The sequence below is a fragment of the Oryctolagus cuniculus genome, chromosome 15, assembly GCF_051225735.1.
Source record: "Oryctolagus cuniculus isolate XC-2025 breed Fujian yellow rabbit chromosome 15, ASM5122573v1, whole genome shotgun sequence".
Taxonomy (NCBI): Eukaryota; Metazoa; Chordata; class Mammalia; order Lagomorpha; family Leporidae; genus Oryctolagus; species Oryctolagus cuniculus.
Window position 1 is genome coordinate 89,960,607 of NC_142881.1, and position 21,632 is coordinate 89,982,238.

General features: G+C 55.8%; 1 long non-coding RNA gene across 35 annotated transcripts in view; it reads left to right on the plus strand.

The window, feature by feature from the left end:
* Positions 1 to 15,566: 15,566 nt before the first annotated feature.
* The window catches only part of LOC149122170 (uncharacterized), a 33,025-nt gene continuing 26,959 nt past the window's right edge, over positions 15,567 to 21,632 (plus strand). For 26 of the 35 annotated variants that reach the window (XR_016221233.1, XR_016221237.1, XR_016221236.1 and 23 more), the window contains exons 1-2: positions 15,635 to 15,841; positions 20,106 to 20,268. This is a non-coding gene — a long non-coding RNA (uncharacterized LOC149122170). Of the gene's footprint in view, positions 15,842 to 16,445; positions 16,830 to 20,105; positions 20,269 to 21,632 lie in introns of those variants that run through there. The other 9 variants (XR_016221252.1, XR_016221256.1, XR_016221230.1 and 6 more) reach the window with 8 other exon arrangements.

The following is a 21,632-nucleotide window of genomic DNA, read 5'->3' on the forward strand; positions in this document are numbered from 1 at the left end:
GCAGGGAAGGGGGAGTAGGAGCCGCTTCCTGCCCTGACTCAGGCCGGCCTCCTGCAGCTTCCTTGTCCCTGGGGGGCTGCCCTCTGGGAGAGCAAGCTTGCAAGGTCAGCTTTCCTGGAGCCTGCTCTGCAAAGCCAGCCCTGGGCAGTGAGCCATGTCAGATCGTCCCCTCCTCTTCCTGTGTCCCCTCCTCCTTGCCTACACCCTACACTCTGGGCTCTGGTAGTCACTTCTGTTTGCTTCAAGGGTGCCACGTTCTTAGTGTAAACAACTGGCACCCAAGTGGGATGCCGGCGTCGCAGGCAGTGGCTACCTCTGCACCACAACACTGGCTACCAGCAGGCTCATTTTTACATTGGTAATTGTGTGTGGCCTGCAAATGATATTACATATATCTAAAAGGCTCTTGGCAGAAAAAAGGCTCCCCACTCTTGAAGGTGGTGTAGAACTTAACAGATTGTAATGTGTGAGTGTGAGTGTGTGTGTGTGTATTTGAACATCTCTTTTATTGCCAGCATATTTGCTTCATTTTATCTAACGCCATTTGCTATATAAGCCTTTTTTTTTTTTTTTTTAACAGGCAGAGTGGACAGTGAGAGAGAGAGACAGAGAGAAAGGTCTTCCTTTGCCGTTGGTTCACCCTCCAATGGCCGCCGTGGCTGCTGCGCTGCGGCCGGCGCACCGCACTGATCCGATGGCAGGAGCCAGGAGCCAGGTGCTTTTCCTGGTCTCCCATGGGGTGCAGGGCCCAAGCACTTGAGCCATCCTCCACTGCACTCCCTGGCCACATCAGAGAGCTGGCCTGGAAGAGGGGCAACCGGGACAGAATCCGGCACCCCGACTGGGACTAGAACCCCGTGTGCCGGCGCCGCTAGGCGGAGGATTAGCCTAGTGAGCCACGGCGCCGGCCCAGCTTTTTTCTTTTAATATTAGAAGGTCTGGGCCAGAGCTGTGGTGCAGCGGGTTAACGCCCTAGCCTGAAGCACCGGTATCCCATATGGGTGCCGGTTTGAGATCCAGCTGTTCCACTTCCAATCCAGCTCTCCGCTATGGCCTGGGAAAGCAGTAGAAGATGGCCCAAGTCCTTGGGTCCCTGCACCCATGTGGCAGACCCAGAAGAAGCTCCTGGCTCCTGGCTTCACTTCGCTGCAGCTCCGTCCATTGCGGCCAATTGGGGAGCGAACCAGCATATGGAAGACCGCTCTCTCTCTCTCTCTCTCTCTCTCTCTCTGCCCCTCCTCTCTGTGTAACTCTGACTTTCAAATAAATAAATAAATCTTTAAAAAATATTAGAAGGTCTTTGTAGAATGTACTTTTTACTAAAGGTAAAATAATCGTCTTTGTTCAGTTTGAAAAGTTGTGTCGTGTGGCAGTCTTGTTAGCTTAGAATTTACGTTTGGAATTCATGCTGGGATAAGATAGAGGCATGACACTGAAATGGGTGTCAGCCTCCGATTTTGTTGGCTGGTTTCCCTTTGGCCAGTCTTACTTGCAGCCTTTCTGTAGATTCTTGGAAACAGCTAGTAACTGCATTTCATCCCAGTGCTCCTCCGTCCTCCCTTCCTTCCTTCCTTCCTTCCTTCCTTCCTTCCTTCCTTCCTTCCTTCCTTCCTTCCTTCCTTCCTTCCTTTCTTTCCACTTATTGTCAGGTTCATTCAATTTCATTTTTTTCCAATTTGTTTTTGCTTTGCCAAAAATCTGCCTGCCCCTATTCCTTTGCCACCTGCACTGTTTTGATATTTTTTTCGCCAATAGAGAGGTACAGAGTCTACAGCTTGTTTTGAATTCTACAACAATTGTATTTAATTAAAAACACCTCCCTGGGTTGAGCTGGTGCTTGGGATGTCTGCCTCTAACACTGGGGTTCCTGGAATCGAGTCCACCTCCGCTTCCCAGCAAGCTCTCTGCTGGTGCTCTTTGGAGGCTGCAGCTGATGGCCCCAGCACTTGGGTCCCTGTCACCCATGGGGGAGAGCCACATGGGATTCCTGGCTCCTGACTTTGTCCTGGCCCAACCTTGGCTGTTGGGGCATTTGGAGAGTGAACCACCGGATGGAAGGGAAAGCCCTGTGTGTCTCTACGTCTTGCTCTCTGTCCTTCTGCCACACCTGGTTCTGGCCCAAAGCAGAGGGGGTGGTGGTTGGGGGAAGCACTGAGGAACAGGCTGACATTGGCCTTAGAAGAGTGATTCCAGACCAGGCTGAATCTGAAGTTCAGGATCCTGCTTTCACCATCGTGATTGATGTGACCCTGACAGCTGGGGTCTGCAGGGCACGGATGGGGCGGGAGCAAAGTGGGCAGGAATCCCTGAGGCTACCCCCACCCCGGAGGGTCTCAGCTGCTGCTCTTCTGTCCTCTGACCTCGGTGCTCATCTTCTGATGGGCAGGTGCCTGGGAAGGGGCTCTGAGAGCCTGCCAAGGGTCAGGCCGGGAGCTGCAGCGCCCCCTGTCTTGGCCAGGGACTGTGTGTCCCTAGGGACTAGTGCTCAGCGTAACTTGAGTCCCCAGTTCCCATAACCAATGGGGCCATTCTGGAGCCCTCCACCTCCTTCCCCGGTGAGTGATGTCCAAGGCCCCAGAGTCCCAAGAGCCACCCAGCTCCTCTGTGTCCTGGAGCTTTGAGCCAGCCTGATGAGAGAAGCCCTGCACCTGCCCAGCCTAAGAGGCTAGCCGCGGTGTCACAAAGCAAGCAGGAGCCTGGGCAGAGTCTCCCGACACTTCTGTTAGACCCTCGGAGTGAGGATGCTAACACGTTGAAAGGCACACCCCAGAGACTCAGACTCCAGACCAGCTGATGCAAAAACAAGAGGATTTATTCAGCGTCTGCGCAGACGGGCCTCCTGAACTCAGGAGTCCGGAGAGCGCCCCCAGTACAAGCCACACGGTTTATATACCCACAGCGACCAATCAAAAGCACTATAGAGTCCATGCACACAGAAGTCCAATCCGTGAGCTGTTCATGTGAAGGGCATGCGTCTTCTATCCAATCAGCTACGGGATCACATGGGAGGCATGCACCTCGTCGCCATTTTGTTGTTTACTTCTTCAGCAGTTCCTTTCCCTCTCAGCGTCATCTTGTTCACTCTGTGTGTTGGGGGGGGGGGGCCACGTCTCGCTCCCTTTGTTCCCCTGGAGGGAGAGCGGCGTCCCGCTTCCCACACCGTTATTTGAGTATTAGGAGGCATACAAACTGGGTTAGGTCTTAGCACAGCCAGGCAGAAGTGTCGCAGCTAGCTAAGCATAGTGTCCCTTATTTTATAGCTGCACCTAATTTTAGCTTTGGGGGAAAAAGTTTAAGGCTGTAATTTTAAACTTTAATTTTTTATTTGGGGCAAAGGTGACTTCTTGTTTTTAATAGTGTTAGCTTAAGTCACTCCATCTTGGTTTGATTTTTAAGGTTCTTCACTTCCAGCCCTGGCATCTGCACGGCAACTCAGACCCACCTGCAGAACTGGCTTCCTCCCCCGTCTGTCCTGGCCAGAGGACCTCTTCAGCCTCCCATCGTAAGCCTTTCCCACATCTGCCCCCACCCCCACCTCGTGTCACTGCCCCTCCTCAGCCGAATGTTGGTGGCGCTGAACTGAATTGAGTGTTGACGTCCACGTCCGTGTGGCCTGCTCTCAGAAATCTCCCCATCTGGCCCACATCAGAGCCCTCTGTCCAACCCCCTTCAGCTGTCTCTTCAAGGGCAGAACCTTCCTTTCAAATGAAAATCCCAAGCCACTGGCACAAGCTCTTTTCCTCTCTCTGGCCCCTTAATCTCCACTTCCCTCACAGGGGCCCCTAAGTGGGACTCCTGTTCTGGTTTTAAATAAACTGAAAGTCACCTGACACCCAGAGTCAATCCATCTTCAGGGCCTGGCCTGGGGCGAGTGGGGCCAGGCCACAGCACCCTTGGCAGCCCTCCCCCCGCAGCTCAGTGCAGACACCAGGGCTCAACAGTGCAGAAAGGCCCTGCTGGCATCCCCCTAGACCCAGCCGAGCACGCTGGGTGCCCTCTCCCGGGGTCAGGGTGAAGAGGAGCTGGGTTTCAGAACGTGCAGGATGGAAGGGAGACACATGGGGGCAAGCCAGGGTGCTGCACACGGCCGCCCAGGTCTACCAGAGCATAGAGGTGACACCACAACTGTCCCTATTGTCCTGATCTGTCCCAGAGTCATGCCTGCTACTTTTCCTGTGCTGACCCGGTCCCTGTAGGGCACAGATGAATCTCAGTCATTGCCTGCAGGGTCCTGAGCAGGTTTCTGCTGGGAATGGGGCTGTGGAGCCTCCAACAATCGCTCCCCAGGAACACAGAGAAATTCTGCTGCAGCTGGGCTGGGGTTGGGCAAAAACTGAAGCAAAAATGTCCAAAGCTAGCAACTGAATACCTAGAAACAATTTAATACATGGTCAGCATCAAGAATAAGGTTCCCTGGAGGGTGAGGGGCTGCATCAGGCGCTGCTCCATAAACTGAGTCATTGCCCTGCTCTGGGGATGCCCTCAGCACCTATGACCCCCCACTGGAGTCAGGGCATAGATGACCAGGGAGAGGCTCCTCAGGGAGGGGCACAGGAGCCCCTGAGGGCAGCCATGTAGAGACAGGGCAGGCTGCTGCCCAGTCTGGGCTGCACAACAAGTCACCGTGCCCACCCACCCAGCAGCTGTCCCAGGGAGTGGGCAGCTTAGAGGCCACTAGCAAGTGAGGGCACCCGGGGCTTTTGTCCCCACACAGCGGTGTCTCATGCAGTGGGCTGCCAAGGACAGGGTGCAGGCGTGGACTCTTCAGCCCTGTGCCTGGGGCTGACGGTGACCAAGTGGGACGTGGGGTCAGTGGGGCCAGGGCAGGTGGTCAAGGGGCCATCTGGGATTTAGAATCTCTCAGAGGATGACTCTCCTCTGGGGGGAGTGAACCCCCTAGTGGCACCCGCAGGCCCTCCTCCGCCATCTTCTTTTGCCTCTATGGTTTTGGGGAGGAGCACACTCCCGAGAGACCTGCGGTAACCCCAGGGCCATGCTGCAAAGCTCGTTCGCCTTTGCTAAAGGGAAAGCAGACTTGGTTTGCTTCTCCACAGGCACCATCTGCAGTGCAGGGTGTGCCTCTGGGACCTGAACCCAGGGTCCCCATCACCCCGTGTGACGCTGAGGACTCTTCCGGCCTGCTGGCCCCAGAGGGGAGGGTGTGTGCAGCCTGGGCCAGGGGAGCCCTGGGACAGCTCCGGCTCCTCCTGCACAGCCCCACAGGGTGCATGGCCCTGACCTCCCAGGCTCACTCTCTCATCTCTGGGGATCGAGGCACCAACTCAGGACCCTCGGCACTACCCCTCCTGACTTCCTGGGCCCTAACAGTGCATTGGCTGAGTTACCCGCATCTGAGTCCCTCCTGATGGCTGGAAAGGAACTGAGCCTAAGATGATGGGGGTGAGAGCTGGGGCTGTGGGGCAGACATGGGGTCTGGTTCAGGCCCTCGGGGACAGGGAATGTGGTTTCTAAAGAGGTGGCAGGGGTGCCCTTTGTCATCTGACCCTGGACCACTGTCCCTTTCCCAGTGAGACATGGCTGTCACCGCTTCTGTCCCACGAGCACCCAGAGGAGGCAGCACCTGGAAGCACTGTGGGGCCTCCCCAGTGCCTGAACAGCCTGCCCCTGGGCCCCCACTGCCAGCCCCTAGAGCTGGGACAAACCCATCTCTGCTCTGCATGGGGACCCAGGCGCCCAGGTCCTTGATGGCAGCAGGAGCAGGGACGAGCATGGGGACCCCTCCCCACCAAAGCCCAGAGGCCAGTGCTGCTCCCGGTCCCGCTGACTTCTGTTGGCCCGAGGCTAGGACTGCAGAGCCCACACTCAGCTGCACTTGGGTTCTGCCGTGGGGGCCCCAGCACTTGCCTTTGTGCCCACCCTGCTGACAGGCGTGCACTCGGCCTCCACAACTGGGCTCAGGGCACCAGGGCCTTCCAGGGGTCCTCAGATGGCTGAAGGGGATCCAGTGCCGGCTGGCTTTGGCCTTCACTCTGCAGGGTCTCCCACAGCCCCACCTCCCTCTAGCCCTGCCCACATGCAGATGGGAGCCCCGCCCACCCCTGTCCTAGGAGGGTCCTGTGTGCAGATAGCTGTGGTCATCGTGCCAGGAGCCTGTGTGGGGTCAGTCGGGGAGAGGCCCCTGGGCAGGCAGGGCCACTTCTCATCTTGCTGGAGTGGGGGTCCAGCTGTGCTCCGGGCTCCTGGGGACACTGAGCCAGGGCACCTGCTCCAGACCTGGGCAGGGTAGCTCAAGGTGGGGCCTCGAATCCACTCCAGAGTGGAGGTCAGCTGAGGAGCCAGAGCCACAGAGCCCTAGGACACTCCACATCCCGGCCCCAGAGTCATTGGGGGAGAGCAGTCCCCCACAGGAGGAATCAGGGAAGCTGCCTGACGCCCACCAGGCCATGCTGTCAGAGCTTCTGAAAGCAGAACTGCTGAGCCCGGGGAGGACATGGAGGACTAGGAAGAGGGGAGGCCCTGGGCGGGGCTGCCAGGGCTGGCAACCCACTACTGACTCCCCCAAGGGAACATGGGACGGGGCCGTGTGCTGGACTCACCTTCGGGAGGCAGGAGGCACTGGAGCTTCCCCAGCTCACGCATGGAGGCCCGCAGCTGCCTGATGACCGCATCCTAGCTCAGTGACCAGGCCTGCTTCAGGGTCACCTGCAGGAACTCCCGGAGGTGGTCCCGGGGCATCTTCAGCAGGCGCTCTAGACATGAGGGTGGGTGTCAGGCTGGGAGGGGCCCTAGGGATGGCGCAGCCACCATGGCTGCTCCAAGCCCTGTCCCAGCACCAGACATGGGCGCAGACACCCTTGGACACCCTTGGGTGTCAAGCCAAGCACTGGAGGGACTGCTCAGCGCCAATTTCCTGGGCGATGACCTTGGCCACTTCTCCTTGTGGTCTGTGGGGGTCTGGGATTGGGGGTGCAACAGGGGATTCTCAGTGCCCTCCTGAAGGGAACCCAGGACCCCAAACCCCCTCATCCCTCCCTCAAGCCCTACTCATGAGGGGCAGGCAGGGGGACCCCCAGCTCCTCCGTCCCCAGCACCCGGGCCTCTGTGGGCCCTGAGGACTCACTGTGATGGATCTTGAGGGCCGTGTATGCCATGGTGGTGAGCACGTGCTCGCCCTCAAGGATATAGATGTCCCACATCCTCAGAGCCAGGGGGAACGGCACCTGGGGGACAGCAGGCATTGGAGGACCCCGCTCATCAGGGCCTCAGCAGGGCCCACAGGGGGTGGGTGTGCAGTGTCACACCTCCACCCACTCAGGGAACCAGACCCAGAGAGGATGACCATGTCCTGTCCTGGACCCTGGGGGTCTGCACACTTTGGAAGCCACACTGGAGATGCCAGACAGCCCAGGGATCTGGGGGAGGGGTCAGCCCTTGGGCTGTGCTGATACCAGCCTCTGCCACTGGGGGTCTATGGGTCTCCTGCCTCTCACTGTAGGGCTATGGCCTTTGCCAGGCTCTCAGGATGGTTCCTGGTGGGACCTGTTGCCTCCTTGCTGGCTCTGAGGCTCAGCCTCAGCTTGGACCACCCTCAGCAGGGTGGGACCTGCCTGGTCTGCACAGCAGACTCCCTCCTGTGTCTGCTGGGGCTGGGGGAACTCAGAGTCACAGGCCACCAGGACAGGAGAGCCAGGCACTGGGCCAGGAGCTTCCCTGGGCAAGGGGTCCCCGGGGCACTTACCCCATCCAGGAAGCAGTGGATGTACCAGTGTGCGGTGCAGTCCTCAAGGTACACACCCTCCTTCTCCTAAGAAGAGGCAGAGGCAGAGGGGGCTCAGGGCTGACTCGCTCTAATCTGAGCCCTGTGGCAGAGCCCCTGGGTGCAGGAAGCCCAGCAGCAGGTGCATCCCCTCTCCCAGCCATGCAGGTTCCTGAAGGGACACAGGTCCCTCGTTCCACTCTGCCCTGGGGGCAGCGTCTCCCTGCAATTGACGCAAACTCTGGGGGACCGAGTGCTGGAAAACACACCAACACCCAATCTGCTGCAGACCCCAGTAACCAAGGAAAGCCTTGAGAGGACGTGGCCTGCCCTGGCCCAGGAGGGAGTCAGGACCCCTCTCTGAACTCCCCTCCTTGAGCACAGAGCCCCCGAGAGGAGAAAGGAGATGTTTACTTACCAGGTGTTTCTCTAGGGAGGGGAGCACGCGATGCACAATATCTCCCAGGTGTTGCTGGAATCGCTCCAGTTTGGGGGTGTTCGGTTTGTAGAAACCTGAGTAGTATCAGCCACACCCCCACGTTAGAGCCTCCTCCTAGGAAGGCTGGAGACCCCAAGGCCGGGGTGGTGTGTATCTGAGCACTGAGGGTCAGGGGAGGCTAGACCAGGGGCAGGTGGGAACAAAAGTGCCCAGGGCAGAGGACCTGCTTGGGAGGTGGGTGCAGGTGGGTGACTGAGTGCAGCCCAGGCCAGGCTGCCCTTAGAGCCCACTGGGGTGAGTGCTGTCAAACTGGGTGCCTCCTGACCATTGTGACACTCAGGAGCGAGGAGGGGGTGATCCTACAGGGGATGCTGCCTTCTGCAAGTTCCCTGGGTGTGGCTCTGTGCTTGAGAGTCTGCGTAGAGAAGTGTGAGGCAGAAGAGCCAGAAACAACCTGAGTCACTGGACAAGGACAGGACCCCTGTTCTGAAGGTTCCCACACCCAGGATGGCCATGGCCAAGCTGCTGGGCCTTTGGATGGCTGTGAAAGAAGGGGGCTGGATCAGTCTGGGAGGCCTCTGCTGTCGCTCCCCGTCTTCGTGGAGGAACGACACAGGACCCTGCGTTGTTCTTTCGTCTGCTCGGCCCTCCCCGGGTTTGCTGCTGGTTCTTCCCGGGCTGGCTACCGTCCCTTCCACCTCCGTGGAAGGGCGGTTCCCCCTGCCACCTTCCCCACTTCCGCGGGGGAGCGGCACACCGCCGGCCGGCTCTCTCGGGGGCAGCACAGGTGTTCCTTCAGGTAGATGTTCCCCTTAGATGTTCCTGGTGCATGTTGTCTCTCTCCTCCTTTATAGTCCTCTTCCACCAATCCCAACTCTGCTACCCACATGCCGAGTACGCTGCTCTCCTCCAATCAGGAGCAGGTCCTGCTGTTTATTGGTTGAACTGGAGGCAGCTGTGTAGAAGCTGCTTCTCCCTTCTCAGCTCCATATTGTGGGAGAGCAGATGCATAGAATAAGTCTTAATTCCAGTAACTTAGTCTAGTCCGAGTTGCTCCCAGTTGCTCCCCACACTCTGCCATCCCTGGCTTCTTGGGAGTCCACCCCTCCCAACAGCGACATTGTCCTGCACAGTCAGGAGCCAGTGAGGGCCATGCATGGACTTGCATGCACTGGGCACCACACGCCATCCACCTACCATGCATCACATGCTTGCTGTTTTCCATGAGCTGGACCAGGGCCCAGAAAGAGTCCTCCTCGGGCATATACATGAGCAGGAGCGCCACCACATGGCTCAGGCCCTGGCTGTAGCCCACCTCCTGCAAGATCCCAGAATACCTTTAGGAGACCTCCCCTGGCAAGAATGATATTCTGGGATGGCCCACCTCTCAGGGAGACCAGGGTCACCCATTGAAGGGTCTAGGAAGATTGGGGAGGGAGCCCATGTGCCTGAATCCTGCCATTTGGTGTCAGCAGCCCAAGAATTGGAGCCCATGGAAGTTCTCAGAATTCCTGGAGGGAATCCTGCAGGGTCTGAGCTTAGGCAGCACAGGGGGGAGACCTGAAGTATGGGCACCTGTTACCCCCAAGATGTCAGGATGGGCCAGGTTGCTGTGGGAATCCAGACCCATGCCCATGGAAGCTTCTGGACCCCTGAGCTCTGCCGGTGACCTGGTGGCCCTTTCTCACATGAGGAAGAAGTAAGCCAGGAAGTGCTACCAGGACCAGAACAGGAGGTGTGCCTCTGTCATGGGCGCAGGCTTGGGCTTCCTGAGTGCCAGGCCCCCTGGGAACCAGGGCACCAGGCAGGGCTGGCCAGTGGCAGGTCAGGGGATGGGGATTCCAGGCCTTGCTGGGTCACCCCTGGAGCCCTGCACCTGCTCCACTCATGGGAAAGGTCTGAGTGGGTGGTTTTGACAGTGGCGCTGTGTGGAGTGGGATTCAGGCCCATGGGTCCAACCACATGTCTGGTGGGTGTAATGGCATCAGTGGGACCCAGACTCAACTTTGATGAGCAAAGTCATACACCTGATCTGTCCTGCCTTCGCCCCCGCCCCACTGTGTGGAATGCTAGTCCTGGGAGGGGCGTCCCAATGTGGCCAAGCTCCTGGGGTCTGGAGACCAGCCCAGGAGAAGGCTGCCTTTCTCCTCCCAGAACTTAGGGTTGGGTCCAAGGAGGCCCGGAGCCTGGCCTCTACCCCTCTGTCTCAGAGCTGTGGATGAGAGAGGCCCCCTCAACCCAGGCTAGGATCTCAGTGACCAGGGGTACCCTGCATGGACAGCTCTGGATATGACCTTGGAACGTTATCGCAGAATACTCATGGGGTTGTACATCGAGTATGCGAGGAGCACCTCAAATAAGGAGCGTTGTCTGGAAGAGAGAGGACAGAGGCTGTGCGTCCTGTGCTGCCGAGGCTCTCTGTGTGGCTCTGCCTAACAGAACCTGACAGCCACACGAAGCGCCCGTGACACTCTGCTCATGAACAGTGACGTCGTCAGGGCATCTGCGTGTGGTCCACCGTGTGGGTGAGCGCTGCCTGCAGGGACATGCACATCCCCAGGGTGCAGTCACGTGCAGTTTCGTTTCCCCAGGTGGGTGTTCATTGCACAGGTGAGCGTCCCACTGTGGGAGGTGCAGTCCCGCGGGTCTAGGCCATGGAGAGTCAGCCTCCCATGCACGTTCAGCCTGGTAGGGAGCAGCTCCTGTGGCCTATGTGTTCCCCATGAGCCCCCTGTGACCAAACGCCCCACCTCCCCCAGCCCGTGGCCACCACTGGCCTGTTGTGTGTCCCGGAGTTTGGGCTCTTGCAGACATCCTGTGAGTGGATCACAGCACGTGTAGTCTTAGAGGGATGCGTCCTCTCTTAGCAGAATGCACCTGAGATGCATCCAGGTGAGCCCAGGGCCGAGCCTCGTCCTGCCTCTCACTGAATCCTGTTCTAGATTTCAGCTGTGACACGGGTTGCTTATCCATTCCCCACTGAGCATCGTGCAGGCTACGCCTGCGTCCAGTGACTGTGAACACAACCCTGAATCTTTCATGAGGGTTTTCTTGCACTCAGCTGTTCTAGTAGTTGTGTGAATGTGTGTGTGTGCTGGGGGTTCGTGTGGAAGGTGTGTGTCTCTCATTGTGAGAAACGGCCCTGGGTGCTGCCGGGGGCCTGGGCACTGTGCTCTGTTCCTGCAGTGAACCAGAGTGGGGCTCGCCTCACGTTCTCCCCAGCACCCGGCGTCCTCGGTGGTCAAAGCTCCCCCATTCTCACAGCTGTGCGCTGGTGTCCCAGCTGGGTCTGGGGAGACGTGGAGGAGGCACTGACTAGAATCTAGGGAGAGAAGCAGGCAGGATGGGGAGGAGGCTCCCGAGGGCTCAGTCAGGGACGGTCCTCCACGGAGACTCAGGCTCCTGACCAGGCCCGAGCAGGCTGGGTCCCCTTGGGCTGAGTGCAGAGCCATACCTCATATTTGCCCAGATTCTGGGCCTTCTTCTTGTCCACCTCCAGCATCGCAGCCCACACCTTCCCGTGCACCTGGGCAGGGATGCCCTTGTAGATTCTCCGCTGAAACTACAGGAGAGAGGAGGCTCTGGTGAGTGGTGAACGTGGCCACTCGGGGAGGGAGCGCAGGGTGAGACAGCAGGAGGGAGAAGCCAGGGGCTCCGTGTGTATTGGCAGAGGGAGGATCTGCCCAGATGGGGGCCTTATGACCCACAGTGACTGGGGGCCAAGGGCTCAGGGGCACCGGCTCTGCCCTGCACTGACTGCCCCTGTAGTGCTCCTGGAACCACACCTGCCCTACATCTGGGATTGTCTTCAGCAGTGACTTCAGATTTTCTACCAGGACAGTGTCCTGTGTGTATGGGGAAGGGGTGCACATGACCTGTGTCCCTGGGGGCTGGACAGTTGCCCCTGGGCATCTGAGAGGCAGGTGGTGCCTGGCACAGGAATGGGCACTGCTCAAACCCCAACTCAGCTCTCAGTGTTCCCGAGGGGCCCTCAGCTCCACGGTACCTTCTTGCTGCCGCGGTATTTGCTATGATTCTTTATCATTTTCACCCATTTCTGGATCCTGCGCACCTGTTTATGCTGGAAAACAAGACAGGATGGTGTGAGCCCAGCTTCAGGCTCTGAGAGTGGCCCTCAAATTGAGCTCAGGAGCTCTGTGTGCACTCAAAGGAAGGAACCAGAAAAGACACAGACTGTGAGCCCCAGGTCTTCTGTCTGGGGAGCGTCGGTGGCCTGGCCTCTGACATGAGCTGCCCCATCCTCAAGGCAGAGCCCCTGAGCTCCAGCCAGGTCACTCCCAACCATGCCAATGAGTCATGGCGGCTGACAGGCAGATGCCCCTGAGCCTGTTTTGGGACAGGTGAGTGTCTTAAGATGTCAGCAGGTGCCATGTAAGTACCGCATCGCAGGACCTTATGCGCTTCCACTAACCACTGCTGAGCCCCATGTGCCCCCTCCACCCAGCTCTGCTTCCAGATGACTGGCCCATGGCCAAGGACTTGTCCTTACCTTTGCCCCCAGGGTGCTGTCTTGGGGCAACTTCTGCTCACTGGAAAGCAAGGGAGATGGAGAGGTGAGGACTGGACCACAACCGGCACCTCTACCTCCCTAGTGGGCCAGGGAAGGACCAGCTTTATCCTCTCTTCCCAGGGGACTCAGACGGGAAGGGAGGGGCCGGTGACCATGAGCACAGGGAGCCCAGGCCCACCCCAGTGTCCCTGTCACACCTGAGCTGACCCATCTTGAGTCAGCACTGATTTATCCATCTAGAATTTTCTACCCAGATGGGAGGGCAGGGAGGCCTCCCAGGAATGCCCTGAAAAGTCCCAGTCATCACAGCTTCCTTTCTCTCCTTCTCTCATTGCCCTCCCCACAGGCAGCCATCACTTCCTGTGCTGATGCCCAGGATGGCCTCAGTTCTGGGGCAGGGGTGCGGTCTGAAGTCTCTGCACACTGGGCAGAGCTGGCACATGGTAAGGTTGGAATCAACAAGCAGCCGGGAAGTGCCACTCCCAACAGTCTGGGGACGAGTTGTGCAGCCTCTGGCCATGAAGACACTGAGGTCAATGCACAGGCGTCCCCACACCATGAGCTCCACAGGTATCAAGGGCATGGGATGAGATAGCAGGGTCAGAAGGGTGGCTGGGCTCTCAGCAGGGACCTCCGACACCCAGGCCTCCTGACTGGGTGTCAGGACAGTGGGTGTGCACTGCTCACCCATTTTGGAGAGCAGGGCCCCCATGTTCTATCAGAAGAAGACCTGGCCACCTGGATACCACATGGATGCCCTGAGCCTGGCCAGCCACTGAGGGACTTGGGACAGCAGCATCCAATCAGAGCTGGGCTCCTCTGTCCCTATCTACCTTCCCCTCCTTGGACACCTGCTCCTCATATCGACAGCACTTCCTATCTGCTGGAGGTGTCCTGGAGGCCCTGGGATGCACAGGGCCATCACAGCCTCATGCCAGGGCCTGGGGATTCTGTCCGCCCTGGTGCCCATGCTGCTGGCCCTGGGCCAGGATGTCTGGGACCCTCTCCTGAGCTCTCTGCTGGCACAGAAATGCCCAGGGGCTCTCATCATCATCTGGCCATTCTGAACAGTGGTCTGCTCCGGTAGCGCCACAGTCTCAGCTGCTGGCACATTCCGCACCTGGGGCCACCATTTAGCTGCCCGTGCCCAGGACCAGCTGATGAGGCCGAACCATCTGTGGGGCTCCAGTTTCACCTCCTGCTTTGGGACCACGACCTCCTCCTCCATCAGGTCTTCCCTGAGCCTTCTGGTCAAGTGATGGTGACCAGCAAGCTCTGGAGTCAGGTGTTTGGGGAGGGCAATCCTATGTCTGTATGTGCACATTTCTGTGTTCTCGTGTGCAAGTATATACATACCTATTTATTTATTTAGTATTCCAAGAAAAACGTTTTTAATACCAGCATTGTTGGAATACATTTTTAGAAATACAATATGTAACTGTTTAATATACATTATAAAATCCTTAATTTTAGAAATTTGCAACTGTCTAAACAGCCAAAGAATCCCAGCTTCCAGTATAAACATGAATCAGTTTCTTCTATTATACCAAAATTAAAATTAAGCCATATTTGAACATTGAGAAATGAGATTAAAAATACCACCATTATAAAGTCCATGTAGAAAATGCCAACAGTGACCCCAGATGCTACCTTTATGTATTAGATCTTGTTTGTGAGACACATGATTTGTCCTATGTAAAACACGATCCATATGGTAAATGCAGGGCTAGACTATGGAGGGCAGACCTGTGTTCAGAAGAGAACTTTGTGGGCACAGGTATTTCTGGTCCTTGTACAAGTGGGTCCATAAGTGTCTGAATAAGTAGATGACAAAGATTTCTTCTCATGTAAGTCAGAAATAATCCCACACAGCACGTTTGTAAGGAAGAAGAGAATGAATGGGTACCAAAATGTTTTCAAAGACTGAGTTAAGTTCTTTTTAAAAGTCTGCGTTAACAGTGTATGTTATGTATATAGTAGAAAATTTCAAATACACTCTAGTAGTTGGCCTTGATGAAGTGTTTTATTTATAGCTATTTCTTCCTTTTTTTTTTTACTTAACCTTAAAGAAATATTTAATTACATATTTGACATTTAGAGTTACACACAGAGAGGCGGAGAAGCAGAGAGAGGGAGAGGTCTTCCATCTGCTGGCCCACTCCCCAATAGGCCGCAGCAGCCGGAGGTGAGCAGATTCGAAGCCAGGAGCCAGGAGCCTCCCGGGGACTCCTGAGTGGGTGCAGGGCCCAAGGACTTGGGCCATCTTGTGCTGCTTTCCCAGGTCCTAGCAGAGCACGGCATCGGACGTGGAGCAGCCGGGACTCACACAGGTGCCCATATGGGAGGCCGGCCCTGCAGGCGGGGGCTTTACCCGCTACCCCACAGCCCGGCCCTCCCCAAAGCCATTCCCCTTGGGATCCCGCCTGGGAAAGCAGAGGAGACGGCCCCAGGACTTAGGCCTCTGACCCCACCCTGCAGTACTGGGTAAAAGCCCTGATTCTGCTTCGGCCTGGCCCAGCCCTGGCCTTTGTAGCCCCCTGGGGAGGAGGGACCCAGACGGACGCCCTCTCAGAGAGAGAAAGAGGCTGGCGACCTCTCGCACTGCTCCTCTGCAACGCGGCTGCCATGGCCAGCGCTGGGCCAGGCAGAAGCCAGGCGGCAGGAGCTCCATCAGGATTCACGAGGGAGGGAGGCCGGGTCCCAGGGACCTGGGCCCTCAGCAGCTCCTCCCTGGGTCACAGCCTGGAGCAGCGGGACTGGACGCGGCCCTGGACATCAGATGCCTGATGCGGCAGCACACAGATGTGTCATGTGACCCCATGGGGGCTGCCCGCGTGCAGTGCGCCTGCGCCATGCGCTGGACCCAGAAGTGCATCTGCACGCATGGCCGCTCTGCCCCGCGGTGCTCAGGTGGGAGTGAGCGCCACGTCCACTCCTGCCCAGAGCCAGTGCAGGCCCTGAGGAGCCGTCCTGGACGCTGCTGGCCGAGCCTGAGGGAGACCCAGTGCCCCCGGATGAGGCCGGGGCCAGGTAGGCTGCGGCTGAGGCGGCCGTTACCCTCAGGACTCCATGCCTGCCCTGAGGAACAGCAAGGTCCTCTCTGGGGGAGCTGGGCGCGGGGTGTGGTCAGCTGAGGAGGCCTTGCTGTCACCGGGTAGGCAGGGCCGGGGTGCTGGGCTCGCGCGGGAGGAGGCCGGGCCGGGGGTGGGGGCAGAGAGTGGGCAGGGGTGTGCGTGGGAGGGGGGCGGGCCCGGGGTGGGGGGCAGAGAGCGGGCAGGGGTGTGTGTGAGGAGGATGGGCGGGGGGGTGCAGAGAGTGGGCAGGGGTGTGCGTCAGAGGGGGCAGGGACAGGAGGGGTTGGGGGCAGAGAGCGGGCAGGGGTGTGCGTGGGAGGGGGCGGGGACAGGAGGGGAGGGGGGCAGAGAGCGGGCAGGGGTGTGTGTGGGAGGGGTGGGGACAGGAGGGGAGGGGGGCAGAGAGCGGGCAGGGGTGTGTGTGGGAGGGGTGGGGACAGGAGGGGAGGGGGGCAGAGAGTGGGCAGGGGTGTGTGTGGGAGGAGGCAGGGCCCGGGGGTGGGGGGCAGAGAGCGGGCAGGGGTGTGGGTGGGAGGAGGCCGGGCAGGGGGGGGCAGAGAGCGGGCAGGGGTGTGTGTGGGAGGGGGCAGGGACAGGAGGGGAGGGGGCAGAGAGCGGGCAGGGGTGTGCGCGGGAGGGGGCGGGGACAGGAGGGAAGGGGGGGGCAGAATGAGAAGGGGGCGCGGAGGTGGGGAGGGAGGGGGGAGCCGTGCGCGTGGGAGAGGGAGGAGGAGAGTGACGGGTACGGGGCGGGGCGGCGGTTGGAGAGCAAGAACCTGCCCAGCCCGGTTCTGGTTTTGGGTTTCCTGTCCCCGGCCGGAAGTAGCCTGGGCCGCGTCCGTGCAGGAGCCCGGTCGGCCTCTCTGGGCCGGCTGCTCTAGGTGTGACGTGTGTGCAGGACACGGCCCGGGCGCCCGAGTGAATGCGCACGGCCTCTGGTGCGTTTACACCGCCTGCACCCGGGAGACGCGCACTCAGAGAAAGCCGGGAGCCCCTCTGCGCTCGGGTCCAGCCTGCCCCCGGGCTCTGCCGCCTCAGAGGACGTCCTCGTTTTCTTCCTTTTGGAAGGTTTGTGTGAAAGGCGGAGTTATAGATGGGGCAGTGCGGGAGAGAGCTTCGATGTCTCCGTTCACCCCAAGATGGCTACACCGGCCTGGGCTGGGCCCGGCCCAAGCAGAAGCCAGGTCCTCATCCGGTGTCCAATGTGGGCTCAGAGGCCCAAGTCCTCGGGCCGCTTCCTCTGCTGTCCCAGGCTGTTAGCAGACAGCTGGATCCCAAGTGGAACGGCTTGGTGGCAGGGGGGGCGGGTGTGGGGGGTGGGTTGGTGGCTGGGCGGGGCAGGGGGGTGCCATGGCTTAGTGGGTAAAGCCCTGGCCTGCAGTGCTGGCATCCCATCCGGGCGTCGGTTCGAGTCCCAGTTGCTCCACTTCGATCCAGCCCTCTGCTTCAGCCTGGAAAGCAGTAGAGATGGCCCAAGCGCTTGGGCCCCTGCACCTTTGTGGGAGTCCTGGAGGAAGCTCCTGGCTCCTGGCTTCAGATCGTCATATCTCTGGCTGTTTCTTCCAAATGTGGAGTGGACCAGCTGATGGAAGACACCTCTCCCTCCCTCCCGCTCCTCTGTCTCTGCCTCTGTCATTCTGTCTTTCAAATACATTAATAAATATTAAACAAAAAAAAATTGGAACATGCGGGAATCCAGTTGGTGCCTCTATGGGATGACAATTTTCCCACAATGTTGTAACCTGCCGTGCCACAATGCAGGTCCCTGTAAATACATTTCTGCCCACTGTTTATTTTTAGCTGAGCAGAAACAGGATATGTTTATTTAATAACTAGTAAGTTTAATAATTTTTATTATACATTATAATTGTTATGGTAATTATTATAAATTATAACTTACTATGGGACCACTCACGTTTTTCATTTCTGTTTGTGAATTTCGGTACATCTACATTTCAAAGAATTTTCACAGTTCATTATCTTATGAAATTTTTGGTCACAGGGTTCATACCATTCCCTTGTTATCTTGTCCATGGAGACCGTCCTGGTGTCACCATTCCATTAACAGTATTAGTAATTTGCACCTTGTTTTCTGGTTGGTCCTGACAAGAAGTTCACGAATTTTGTTGCTGTTTTCAAAGACCCCAATTTTAGTTTTGTCAGTTTTCACTGCAGTTGTATATTTTTCCGTTCCACTGACTTGTACATCTGAGTTTCACTATTTATTTTCTTCACCTTGCTTGACGTGTTTAAATTGCTTTTCTTCCTCTGATTTCCTAGGGTGAAAGCGTAGCTCCTTCATCTTGGTTCTTCTTTCCAAAAATATGTAGTCATTAATATAAGTTGGCAGGATACATGTTCACTTGAGTTTGAAATATTTTTCATTTGAGATTTATAAACGTGTTATTTTGAGGTGTGTTGATTGTTCTCCAAGTGTTTGGGACTTTCAGCTGCTTCTTACTGACTTCCCATGTAGTTCCTGTGTGATCTGAGATCTTACGCCGTGTGCTGCCTCTTCTTATGACTGAGGTCTGCTCTACACCCACGAACGTGGTGAGTGGACGTGCTGCGTGGGTCTGAGAAGAGTGTGTATTCTGTTGTCGTGGATGGAGCACCCTCTAAGGATCCGTTTGACACCTGGTCGATGTAGGCGCTTTTCTGTTCGGCTCCATCCTTACTGATTGTCTAAATGCTGACCTGTTAACGAAAGAGATGTCTGGACATCTGTGGGTGTCATAGTGGATTTGTTTATTTTTGTTTGTAGTTTTAACAATTGTTGCTTATGTATTGTGGCATGAGGTTTATTTTTGGACTCACTATCTTAATCCATTGAAATGTGACCTTCTATTCTTTCATGAATCCCAAACGGTCTTGGTTGTTGTAGGTTTATTGTAAGTCTTAAATACAGTATTGGCATTTCACCCAGTTCCTGTTTTTCATGATGGACCTGATAGTCGATTGTCGTGGGTTTTCCTAATTACAGAAAGTTTTGTGGATTTCTCAAAAACCTCGTGCTGGGATTTTTATTTAGATTGTGTAAACCTATAGGACCATTTTAGGAGAAATGGTATGTTAATAATATTCAGTCTTCTAATCTTACACACAGTGTATTTATGCAGATCTTCTTTCATTTCCTTCATCAGCATTTTAGTGTTCAGCCAACATATTTTGTATTTTATTCATGGAGTTTATGAGTTTTCATTTTATTTTGCTATTTTAATTTTTATATCAGTGTCTGCTCATTCATGGATGGTAGTATACAATGGATTTTCTAATAAGTGATTTTTCTTAGATGATTTTATTTATTTGAAAGGCAGAGGTAGAGGCAGAGGGAAAGAGAGACAGAGACAGGTCTTCCATCTGCTGATTCACTCCCCAGATGGCTGAGATGGCCACTGCTGAGCCCATCAGAAACCAGGAACCAGGAACTTCTTCCAGGTCTGGCAGGCAGGTGCAGGGGCCCAGGGACATGGGCCATCTTCCACTGCTTTCCCAGGCCACAGAGAACAGGATTGGAAGTGGAGCAGCCAGGACTCGAGCTGGTGCCCATGTTGTGTGCCAACACTGCAGGTGGCGCCTTTACCCGATGTGCCCCCGCGCTGGCCCTCCTGTTGATATTTTTACATTGCCCTTCTTCCCCTGATGGTCTTGCTAAAATAATTTATTATTCCTGGTAGCTTTTGAGAAAATGGTTTTGGAACTATTTGTAGATAATCATGTCTTCAGGAAATCCAGAGTTTACCATCTCCCCTTCAGCTCTGTATTATTTCCTTGTGTTTTTCTTGCCTTAATACACTAAGTGGGCTCACTGCTGTGATGTCAGGTAGGAGCAGTGACAGCAGATGTCCTCAGCTTTTATGTGAGCCTTGGGGAAACTCTTCTCTCCACTGTCTCTCACCATTTAAGTGTGATGCTTGCTGTAGATATTTATTTGTTTTTTTGGATCAGCACTGGGCTAATTTCTTGACATCTTTCATATTTTTCTTCTTTAGCCACTCACATATGAATTACATGCATGGGTTTTTCTAGGATTAAATGCACTTCCATTTGTGAGAGAAACCTCAATTACTCATGATACATTAAAGTGTTACTAGATTTTATTTGACTGTATTTGGAGGATTTGGAGAGTTCTCTGTTTATGAGAGACATTAGTGCATAGTTTCTTTCCTGTAATATATTTTTCTGATTTTGTTATTAAAGTACCTCAGGTTACATAAGATGAGTATTCCATCTTGTATATCTGGAAGTGTATGGGTAGAATGTATCAGTGAAGTCGTATTGGCTAGGAGGGCTTTTCATTTTCTTTGTCGGAGGATTTATGACTGGATTCAGTGTCTTGAGTAGGTACAGGAGGATACTTCAGAACGTCACAGGGAACTGAAGTGGAAAGCTTATTGTGGAGCAGAAGTTCGTGTCAAGAGGCCAGCAGAAATGTCCTCCCAGGCTGAGGAGAGGAGGATGTGGAGTGACCCCGTGGGAACGTGTGCCTGGGACAGAGCTCCACCGGGTGAGCCCACATGCACAACCTTGGCCCCTCTGCTCCCTGCCCTGCCAGGAGCTGGGAGCCTCAGGAGAGCCCCTCCCCCTTCCCCCTTGCAGGGTCCATCCAGTGTCCTGTACAGGGAAGGCTTCGTTTCATGGTTGCCATAGAGGATGATGCGTAAACTAATTGTGTCTTTTGCAATAGAGGTAGGTAGAGAGAGAGGTCTTCCATCAGATGCTTCGCTCCCCAGTTGGCCACAGTTGCTGGAGCTGTGCTGATCTGAAGCCAGGAGCCAGGAGCCAGGAGCGTCTTCCGGGTCTCCCACGCAGCTGCAGGGGACCAAGGACTTGGGTCCTCTGCTGCTGCTCTCCCAGGACACAGCAGAGAGTTGGTTCAGAAGTAGAGAAGCTGGAACTAGAAAAGTCCCATATGGGATGCTGGCGCCTCAGGCCATGGCGTCAATCTGCTGCACCACAGCGCTGGCCCTGAGTACTTCTTTTCTAATATAAGCACTTAGTACTTTTTAAATTTTTATAAGCTCTTTTATTTGTTTATTAAAAGGCAGAGTTATACACAGAGAGAAGGAGAGAGAGTAAGAGAGAGACCTTCCATCTGCATGTTCACCCCCCAAATGGCCTAAGTGAGCAAGGCTGGGCCAGGCCAAAGCTTGGGGCCAGGAGCTTCTAGGTCTCCCTTGTGGATTGAGGGGCTCAAGGACTTGGGGCATCCTTAGCATCTTTCCTAGGCTCATTAGCAATAGCTGGATTGGAAGTGGAGCAGCTGGGACTTGAACTAGCGTCCATAAGGAATGCTGGTGGGGCAAGCTGTGGCTTAAGTGTCTGCACTACTGTGCCAGTCCTTGCCTTTATTGCTTTCAAACTTTGTATTTATTAGAAAGGTGTGAGTGGTTGAAGACAGGGAGGTAGATCTTCTGTCTCTTGTTCACTCCTCAAAGGCCGGTCACCACCGAGGCTGCTTCAGCTGAAGCCAAGAGTGGGGAACTCATTGTGAGTTCAGCCATTACTCGCTGCCTTCCTAAGCTTGCATTGGCAGGAAGCTGGATTGGAAGCAGAGCTCAGACCTCAACTCGGGCATTCTCGACCATCGATGCAGGCTTCCCCAGCAGCATCCGCATTGCTGTGCACACACCTGCCCCCAGCAGGGTTTCATTGACTTCCTCTCCAGCAGTGCATCACACAAGTGTGAGGATGCTGTGTTTTCCTCTTCTCCTTTTCTTTCGATTGTCTTTTCTTACCTTTTTTTTTCTTTTTTCTTTTTTTTTAATTTCACTGGTAGAGTTAGACAGTGAGAGATAGAAAGGTCTTCCTTCCCGTTGGTTCGCCCCCCAAATGACTGCCATGGCTGGTGTTTCGCTGATCTGAAGCCAG